This window comes from Tursiops truncatus, chromosome 2 (assembly GCF_011762595.2).
Source record: "Tursiops truncatus isolate mTurTru1 chromosome 2, mTurTru1.mat.Y, whole genome shotgun sequence".
Classification (NCBI taxonomy): domain Eukaryota; kingdom Metazoa; phylum Chordata; class Mammalia; order Artiodactyla; family Delphinidae; genus Tursiops; species Tursiops truncatus.
The window spans coordinates 62333198-62344065 of record NC_047035.1 but is presented as its reverse complement, the minus strand read 5'-3'; the positions used below and the strand labels follow the sequence as shown (position 1 = coordinate 62344065).

The 10868-nt window shown below is 38.4% G+C and overlaps 1 pseudogene; it reads left to right on the top strand.

Annotated features, from left to right (window-relative positions):
* The first annotated feature begins 1029 nt into the window (after positions 1-1029).
* Positions 1030-2310, top strand: LOC141277807 (ferritin light chain pseudogene; annotated as a pseudogene).
* The last annotated feature ends 8558 nt before the right edge of the window (positions 2311-10868 follow it).

Genomic DNA, 10868 nt, shown 5'->3' with positions numbered 1-10868 from the left:
GCCTCCTTTCGTTTCCTAACTGCACCCCAAACCGCCCATACCGTATAGAATTAGGTAGAAATGGGATTTTCAGTAAATTATTTTCGGTTGAAGATGGGTGTTTTTGCTGGACACACAGAGCATCATTGTCTAGAGTCCCTAGAGTAAGGTTTGCTCTGGGTAACCAGTTCCCACAAAAGTGTACAAATATCCCCTGAGTTCAACTGTTCCATGGGAAGCTCACTGAGGGGAGGGGGTGAAGAAAACTGTGAAGCTGGAAAAAAGGAAGGAGAAGGATTAAGACCTCAGATTATGGATGTAAACAGACCTGAGTCCTGCTTCTGCTCTTTCCCAGAATCGTAGTATAACTGGGAAAGACATCTAACCGCTCAGCGCAGTTCCGTCCCAGTGATGTGTGGGTAATAGCTTCTCCCTCATGTCTGGTTGTGAGGCTCAAATGAGACAACATTTATAAAATCCTCAGTACATCTCCTGGCATACAACCCTCAAAAAATGTCAGCTTTTATAATTTTTTAAAATAAACTATTTCTGCTTGATAACCTGAATGACAAATAGGCATCTAGGAAAGAGGCCAGGGTTGATTAGAGTTTATCTTTAACCAGACAAGGGGACAAAGTGAGAAATCCCATGATGTCACCCACACTGCACACAACTTTTTTGCCATAGGAGGAGAGGGACTGTTGGAATCTGGTCATTTCTCAAGGAATGAGGCACTACAGAAGCACAATGGACTTTCTGTGTGTGTACCTGAAAGGTTTTGGACTCTACGTTTGGAACTCTTTGCCATCATAATGATGGGTCCATGACCAGAATCCTCTTGGTAAAAGTTATTCACTCGAGATATTTATTGAATACTCACAATGCGTAAGGCACTAGAATCGGTTCAGACTGGATCCTACTCCCAAGATGCCTACAGTTAAGCAGGGGTGATGAAATGTATATAAACAACTGAGAGGTAGAAAGACAAATTGCTTTCATAGTTCAGTAGAGGGAGAGATTCCTTCTCAGTAGGACAGCAGAGAAAGCGTCATGGAGAAGAGAGCATTCGACCTAGGCCTTGAACGAGGAAAAGGAATTGGACAACCAGATTCGGGAGTGAGGAGAGCCCCAAAGAGAAGGCCCACCCCCAGTAAAAGCGGGATGTAGGAGAACAGATATGGAAAACGGGGAGTCATCTAGTTTGAGTGAACTACAATGAGGCCCTCTTTGTTGAAGTTTCCCAAGGAAACTAGGAGTTTACTTGGGAGTTTCCTTGGGAAACAGGAAAAGAAACTTTCTTTCTTAATGTAGACACTTAAAACAGGAAGCATCCCCTACATAGGTATTCTACTCAGTTTTTGAAAGAGAAAGGTTATTTCTTGGTAAATATTCCAGGTGAAAATATTGTCATTAGATTTTTATGGCAATGAAATAAAACCTCCAATGATGCAGAGACAGTTCAACGTACAACAGATTTTCACTATTAGTGCCATCCTTTTTTTTTCTTTCCTTTTTAAATTAACTATAAAGACCCTGTTTACCTCTCAGGATGTGGTGAAGATTTGTTAGTTGATCACAATGACAGGAAATAGCTTATGAAAAGAATTATCCAGCAGTGCGCTCAGCGGTCCCCCAGATCTAGCTCTTGCTTTAACAGTGTTTGGACAAAACAGACCTAGGTGCGCCCCTTGCTCCAGTCTCTGACCACCCTCCAACCTTTTTTCCAGTTGCAACCTTCGGAATCAGCCATCAGCTATCCTAGGCCACCGGGACCAGACAACACTGTTTTTTGAGTTTAGCTCCTTATTACTGATCAACCATAAGCTCCCAGATCATCAGAATTATTCCACCGATGTGGAGGCGAAAGTCAACCACCCGGTTAACATGCACCTGTGGGGCCTCCCACACCTACCTCTCTCTGGGCATCTACTTCCACCTCGACGATGTGGCCCTGGAGGGCGTGGGCCATTGTTTCCACGAATTGGCCAAGGAGAAGCGCAAGGGCGCCAAGCGTCTCTTGAAAATGCAAAACCAGGGCTGCGGAGGTGCAGAAGCCACCTCAAGAAGAATGGGGTAAAAACCCAGGACGCTGTGGAAGCCGGCATTCTCAGGGAGAAGAACCTGAACCCGCCCCTTTTGGATCTGCATGCCCTGGGTTCTGTCCACGCAGAGCCCCAACTCTATGACTTCCTGGAGAGCCGCTTCCTAGAAGAGCAGGTGAAACTCATCAAGAAGATGAGCGACCACGTGATCAACCTCCGCAGGCTGGCTGGTGCCCAGGCGGGGTTGGGCGAGTATCTCTTCGAAAGGCTCACCCTCAAGCACGACTAGGAGCCTGCGAAGCCTAGCCGCCTTTGAGGAGCCCCTCTGGTGTCAGGGCTTCTGCCTGAAGCCCCGCTCCTCAGCCACCAGGCAGCTTTTTAACCACCCTGGGGCCCTCTCCCAAGTCTTGGAGCAAATGGAAACAATTAAGCGTTTTGCAGAAAAAAAAAAGAAAAATTATCCAGGTGATCCCCATGACCAGAGCATTTTTAATAACAGTTAATATGAAAACGCAGTTGACATTTCTCTTTCTCTGTTCTAACATACCAATATCTTTACTTATACAGTTATTTATATAACACTTGCCTGTACCACACAAAGATAGGAATGAAATCTTACCCTTAGTCTACCGCATTCTCCTTCTTTGGAAAGTCTCAGGAGGAACATTTCAGGGAGGAATAATTAGAAAAATGTTATAACTCACATTCTTGGGTTTACTATGAATCATTTCAAATGGTAAAACTCTAATTGTGACTTCTTATTTGTTCCACCGGTTAAAAAAAAATCATGAGCTAAAATAGGACAGAAATCACGTACAATTCTTTCTGGGCAGTGGCTATGCAGTTTGTTAAAGTTCTTAGGCATGAGCATTGGGCAAAGGCAGTAATACAATGACCCGGCACCCTCCCTGGGGCTTGTTGTGGGGGAGTGTAGCAAACAAGCCTTGTTTGTAGAGTGACAGAGGACTGCTATCTGCTTGCTATGCGAGAACATCATTTACCCAGATTAGACTAACAGTAACGAATTGGGGCTGTTTCCAACTCTGCAGTGTCACAGGCTGGATTTAACAGATGAGCTGTGTCATTTGCTAATGAGTTGCCTTCATTAGAGCGTTTGGCAGAGGAATTTTGGGTGTCACTCGATGGTCTGAATAAAAAGTTGCATGCGCTTAGGTCTTAGGTAAAAAAATAATTAGGATAGACTGTTCTTTCATTTCGCTAAAAAATAATCCTAAAACAGAATTTTAAAGCCTAAAAAAAGTTCTTGAGCTAGAAAAGTTGCCTAGGAAAAAATAAAATGCTTGAAACAAGATATTATGTAGAATACGTATAATTAGAGTATGCCAGTAACATGTGTGAAGGACGGTAATGAGAAGAAAGGACTTAAAAGTGTGGGAAGAGAACATGTAAGAGACCTGCTAAAGTAGTTACCTCTGGTCAGAGAACTTTGTATGGTGGTCAGTGGGTGAAAGGAAATTTCTTTTTTGACTGTTTGAATAGTTAGCCTTTAAACGACTATATATTACCTTAAAATATTTTTAAAAATAACTTTCAACATGTTAATCAAGCGTTCTTAGTATCTGTAGTGTTTGCTTTATTATTATTATTCACTCTGAGCTTACCGCAAATCAATTTTTTCACGTTGTTGGATTACAAATAAGCGAAAAAAATAAATACATAAAACCCCATGCGAAAGCAGTTGGGATGGGGAGGGCTGAGGGAGATTAAAACAAAGCACTTCATTGCTCTGACTTTTACTCATTCCTTTCTTATATTCTACATTCTAAACCTCATAGAATCTCTCTGCAGACTTCATAATTTCAGTTTTACCCAACTCATCCACCTTACAATTATGAATATATGGACATAATTAACTGAATCACTTTGAGAGAAGAAAAAAAATACCCTAGTTAAGGCTAATTGGATGAATCATGAATGCCTGGAAGAATGCATTTCAATAAGGTGAAAAACTTTGGATAAAAATTTAATGAAGTTTCCGATTGCATTTGACCACAGAGAACATTGATAAACATTCATTCCATGCAGATTATTAAATTGTATTGATTTAGAAACTCAAAGTCGCAACAACGCCATTGCCTCCAGAGGAGACCTGATTGCACTTATATGTCACATTCATAAAAAACATGATGCACTAATTGGGAGTCTCCCGCCATCTGCACACTGCTTCCAGGCGCACATGAAATGATCAATGGGAAAGCAGGGTCAGTCCAGGCAGACTGTGAGTGAAATTAAAATAATAAAATGTCTAAACATTTAACTGCAAATAGGAAATCTTTATACCCACCCACACCCTATTCTGTAGCATAAAGCTAAGGCACAATTATTCATATACCTCAAGTAATTTGCAGGCTCCATACAAAATCTCATTTAAAATAAGAAATTGCTATTTCTGCACATTTATTCTACCAAATGCCAGCTAATTGCTGCAATGGCCATTATAAGGAATAATTTTCGCTTAGTGAAAAAAAAAAAGGAATGAAGAGAACATTTTCTGGTTTTGTTCCACTGCGAAGGCTCTATTCAGTGAATACTGAATGCACAGCGTTTCACTGCTACATTTATTATGCTGAGAGGTCAAGTATTACACAGCATCTTGTATTACGCTTTGCATGCTAAGTATTTCACTTCACAAATTGACCCTCCGGTGTACTTACTACATAATGCTTTAAAAACCCAGCTAAAACGCAGGACAATTAGCAATACTTTCACTCCCGGTTAACAATGGGAACACCAATGTAGGTGATTGCATTTACAGTGTAGCTTTCTTCACAAAACATTTTTGACACATTAAGGTACTTTGGAATTGTGCAGTACCAGTCCTCTCTTGTGAATGGCTTTCCAGCATTTGCAGAGAGAAACAGTTACTGTATGTTAACGCTTAATTGAAAAGAATTCAGCCACGGCCTATGAAGCACCAATTAGGGTGATATTATATCATAAAAAGCTGTAATATCCATTTTCAGACTTGTGCATCAGCCAATACAAAGTAGGACACAATTAAAAAGGTATACAGTTTAAACTCTTGAAACTGTTAAATTTAATTAGGAGTTCAGTATGGGGGGAAAAAGTGGGGGCATGGTACAGAGAAAAGGAAGTTTGATGCAGAGCTGGAGAACCCGAACACGCTAGACACACAGGAGGACCACGGAAGATGGTCTTTCCTATTTAAAACACCTTTCGTTTGTAAGTAGAAGGTCTTTGCTTTGCCCCAGCGACCAGTTTCTGAGGTCCGATGAATATTCATGCTGGTCATCAGGAAGTGCTGCTTTCCAGTAATTCTGGTGTCTTGCCGATGCCTGCGAGGGAGAGAGGCAAAACCCGCTCTGGGCCAGGGAAGTGGAAACACGGTATTGATGGTCTCTTGCCCACACAGATCAAACACAATTAAAAGGGAGTTAACCGCATTGCTTTGCACGAAGAAAGTCACAGATAATTGTGAAATAAAACGGACATGGCCGGATTGGTATAAGTGTCTTGGCAGGCTTGGCTCCAAATGTAATGTTTAAATACAGGAACCTGCATGAAATCCTACTTTGAGGTGACAGCCGGCAGGTAATTATCAGTAAAACAACATTATCAAAGTTCTCGTGCATAGCATGTTTGACTGACTGGAGTGCTTCTCCTTACAAATCCCACTAATATCCATTTCAATCTGCTTTAATATGTTCACAAGCTGGGGCTTATTCTGAATTCCACTGGGTAAATGAGGACAGCACACTGAATTTGCATCCTATACATATTTCTTTCCTTTATAGTGGGTTCCAGAGTAATTTTTAAAGGAAACTGCTAACATCCGGAATCCAAAAAAATTCCTCCCCTGTAACTAGAATGAAAATAGAAAGCAGCTCACTTATCTATTTATTCCATTTGAAGCTATACAACAGGTGTATGAAAATGGTCTTTATTATGTCTGAAAAAGAAAAAAGTTATTTTAATAATTTATCAGTGATAATGCAATTTTCTAAGGTTTAAAGGTGTTGAAATGAAAAGTTAATTTATTACTTTTTTAAGTTTGCGTTTGAAAAATACAAGTGAAAAAGTCCTCATCTCTGATTTGAGAGGGTCTCTCTTCAATCCACGAAGTTACTCCAGGCCTTTTTAAAGTTCCACCTCTTTCCCGTCCAACAAATAAGCAGACCTGAAGTGACATTTTATTGATGAGATAAGTTTGGGATGATCTAAAACTAGATATTCCATGTTCTCTTCTTTCTCAACCAGCTCTTCATGACCTTTAAAAAATCAGCAAACAGAAAAGAGGTGTCTGATTAGAAATCCAAGGATACCTCCCCCTCCCAAACCCACTGTCAGTCCCAGATAATTCAGAAGACACAGTAGTGGATACTGGAGCAATATCTGGTACTCACCTTGGTTTCTAATGCTTTGAATTAAATTAAGACATTAATAAAATAGTGATAGGTGTTGTGGAAGTCTGCAGTAAGGTGACATTAAATTGTACGAGCTAGTTTTGCTTTATTGGTTGTACATGTAACAAGAGACATATTTTTACCAGAAGATACTGCCTTTGAAAGCTGGGTCAGTCAGCAGATTCTAAGGTAGTACTAGTATGAAGATGTTTTCTCTTTTAATGAAAATGGAACCGAAATGATGAATGTGATTAACATAAGAGGAGTTTTAAGGGATATGATAATGCTCAAGCAATTGCATAGCAATTATACACTGAACAATCTAGATTCTAGACCTTTCTATCCAGCCCATCTTCTGTGTTAGATCCCCCTTCCTAAGTGAACAAGACTGGGAGGTTCAGTTTGTTTTACTGACAATTCAGTAGTTTGTTGTATTAAGATTCTTCTGAGATGACAAGAGATTTTACAAATGTTTTCCTAAGTTCATTTCTGACTAATGGTATTTCTGAAATTCTCACCTTCTGAGGGGGCTGAAAGAATTAATCATCCCATGTGGTCTGGAACTGATTTGATGATGAAGATTGCTGCTGAGGTATTGAAGATCTATTTTTATTTTTTTCTTCAGGAAGAGAAATGTCTCTTCCTCCACTAATCAGTTCTATCAAAAAGATACCAAATGGTTTAGGCATCTGTACCTCATTTTTCCTTTCATTGTAGTGTTTTATCTTCTTTGTACCCAGAGTTCACTCCGCCCTACTGCTCAAGAAATAATCAAATTTTCATTCACTATAAATACCCATCGATACTATAGAAGTAGTAGAAGAAGTAGAACTATACCAGTTAACTTGGAGACATCTTCCTGAGGCATTTCCCAGTGAAAGGGGTATATAATATGATCTATTTTTCAAAAAACATGGCCCCCAAAACCCATTCATGGGAATTTATATATATTATTGTGTACCTATATATGCTTACACAGGATTATATGAACATAGATTAAAAATACGCAAAGATAGAAGCTAGTTTGATTACAAGGATTGTGGTACAGGTGGGGGTAGAAGGAAAAGAGATGAGGAGGGAGGAAGTTTGCAAAAGGAGACTCAAGGAAGCTGCTGAACCTGGTTGCAGCCTAGAAATTTTAGTAATAATACAGGAGTCTTGCTGTAGCTACTAAGTGACTGCTTTTCTTTAATTGCAGACTTTGTTACCTCTGCAGACCATTTTCAGCCTCTTGTCAACCATATTGGAAACAGAGATACCTTAAAACAGTTATTTTTAAAAATTGTTAAAAAACTATTTTCAAAAATTTGAAGCTTCCATTCTTAAGTGCAGATATTTAGGTGTCTCTCAAGGTTGCCCAACATTTCAAAGTAGTGTAGATGCCAGAAAAGGAACTCAGAGATTTCTGATTTCCATCACTTAGCTCTTACTATTGGCCTAAACTTCCACAGCCCAAGTGGTGAGATGGAGGCAACACATGACTGAGACTAGTGTCAGCTCCTCAAGCACAGCTTAGTGACCTGAGGCCACTTTCTCTCCCTACAGCCTGGTGTTCTCATGTATTCTCTAATATATGACCTCAGAAAAGCATATTCTTGTACTTAATGGCACTTCTAAAAATTTGTAATTATATTCTTACATGTTTGATTATTTGTTTAATTGACTGTGTCCTCCACTAAAACAATCTCTATACAGATAGGACAATATATATTACCCCAACACCCAGCATAGTAGCTGACACATTTCATAAAAGTTTACTGATTTAATTGTTGAGTGAACACATAAAATGAGGAAAGTGATCTCAAGGTATCTCCCCAACTTTTATAGTGTATGATCCTCTAAATGCAAGAGACTTTGATTTTTAAAATTAGGCCATAACTCTGTCATTCTGTTCAAACATCACCTAGTAGATTAAGTGCCTAAGTGAGCTTGGCTCTGTCCTGCACAGTTGCTCTGAAAAACAAGAAAAAATTAGACTTATTCACCATAGACCCAATCTCTGTCGGGGTCTGCAAGATGCCATTTTATCCACAGCTTTGCATCTTAGCAGAACTACAATTCATACAAGATAGATATTTGTTGTGTGTCCTAAAAAATCTTCAGCCTCCCTTGCTATTTTGTTTCTGGATCTTAAAATCCTAACAGTAATCAAAGAATTACTAGAAGGAAGGAATTCATAGAAGGAAGAGGACTTAGAATTGTCTAGTTTGGTGATTTTCAAACTACATTTTAGCAGTGAGACCCTATTTTTCAAAAAGAAATTGTCTACAGAAACTCAGTATTTCTATGTGTTAATTTATATCTATGTAAATAGATATAAATTTTGGAATGAAGGAAGAGAGAGAGAGAGAAAGAAAGAGAGAGAGGGAAAGGAAGGAAGGAAAAGAGGAAGGAAGGGAAAAAAATGCTCTGTCCAGGTTGAAGTGAGAGAGGGAACTGCAGAGCCCTCCCCTGCAGCTTTGCCTCCACCTTCACGTTTGGGCTGCTGTTCCACGACCCTCTCTGCCCTCTCCACCTGCCCTGCTGGACCATAGTGACCCTTAGGTACCATTAAGACCAGACGTTACAAATAGTTTGAAAGTCACCAGTTTGAACGAACATCTCCTTTTAACAAATAAGGAAACTAAGACTTGATGACCAAGTCACATTCCTCTTTAGTGTTCCAGATCCTTCCTTCTAAAAGTAAACCCATTTTTTTGTTTGTTAGTAGGTTACTCTGTATAGTTTTCTCCAAGATAATTTTATATCACTCCAGATCATCATTGCTCAGCATATTCTTCCTTTACTTAAACCACCATAATTTAATTTTACTCATATAATTTTTAGTTCAATGAAACAATTTTTGAAAATATAAAAACCTCATACACACTGCTTTCCTGTTACAAAAATATAAAATTTGTTTTAAAATAAAAAATAATATTGACCATTATAATCACAAGTCTAAATTTGTCTCATGTTTATTATGAAGATACAGAGAATTAAAAGAATTAACATTGTCAAATGAAACAAAGATCCCCTTATCCAAATGGAGAGGATGTAGATATGGTTCCTTAACATAAAGCAAAAGCAATGTCTACCAAAGCACAGACGTGAAGTTATTGATCTGGAATTGGCACAATGACAAACTACTCTCAAATATTCTCCTTCCCAATTAAGGTGTCTCTCTTGAACTGATTGAAAGCTGTTTGATAAGTATACTTTTTTCAAGATGGTGTGCTCAGTTGGGGGTCTTTTTATTAAACTGAAATTCCATCATTAGCTTCGACTAGCACCAGCTGCTGTATAAATTCTGTATTGATGTAGACCTCCACTGGTATTCCAAATATTGCAGGTGAATCTCTGACTCCAAAATCCTCAGTCATGCAGTATGAATAATTAACATCTGATAAATGCGGAATAGAAAGAGCTCTCATTAAAACACACAGTAGTAGGTTCATAATCCCATCTCAGCTCCTCCGAACACTGAACCAAACAGGACTTTAGGTGTGGCATTTCAACATCTGTCCACTTCCTAATATTTCCCTATGCCTGACCAGAAATTAGGACACAAGATGATATGTTTTAATTTTGCAGCAAAGTTAAAGACAGAATCCAAGATTTAGAACAGTCCAACTAATGTTTACTTGAGCATTCTAATTGCAGACAAATTCCCAAGGATTTGGGGCTCATACCAGCCATAATTGTTCATCCTTCTAAATAGTTTACAATTCATCACTACTTTAACACAAAAGAGAAACTTTTGTATTCATGAATCTAATATTATATCTATGAGATAGATGGTAATTACGCAGCACAAAAGAGTTTTAGGAAAAGTTCCTTGTAATGTTGAATTTTTAAAAATATCTACTTTATATACCAGGTGTGCCTAGTAAGACTTTTCCTAAAAATAGTTGGTATATTCAGGAGATAAGTTTTAGATCATGATAAACTTGAATCCATGAAATAATAAAATATATTAAAATGAAACATGCCATCACAGTACAGTGGCTGAGAGCAGAATGTTCTGGAGTTCAATTTCTGAGCCTCAGTTTCCTCATCAATAAAATGGGAATAATATTAATATCAGCCTCATGGGGTTACTTCAAGCACTGAGAGAGTACATGCATGGTAGTTAGTGTCACAGTATATCCATGATTATGTGATTCATGCACAGGAAACGTAATTAGTAAAATAAAGTTGAAAAAAGTTTAGATCTAATATGGATGGACAGAGGACTTACAAACCAAATAATTTTAAGTACCAATCCATAATTTGTGGGGTTTTTTGATGTCTAATTTCTTTTTTCTTTTTACTGAAATACACTTCATTTACAATATTAGTTTCAGATGTACTGCATAGTGATTCAGTATTTTTATAGATTATACTCTATTAAAAGTTATTACAAGATAATGGCTATAATTCCCTGTGCTGTACAATATATCCTTGTTGCTATAATTTGTGTTTTACTAGCTGATCATTCTGA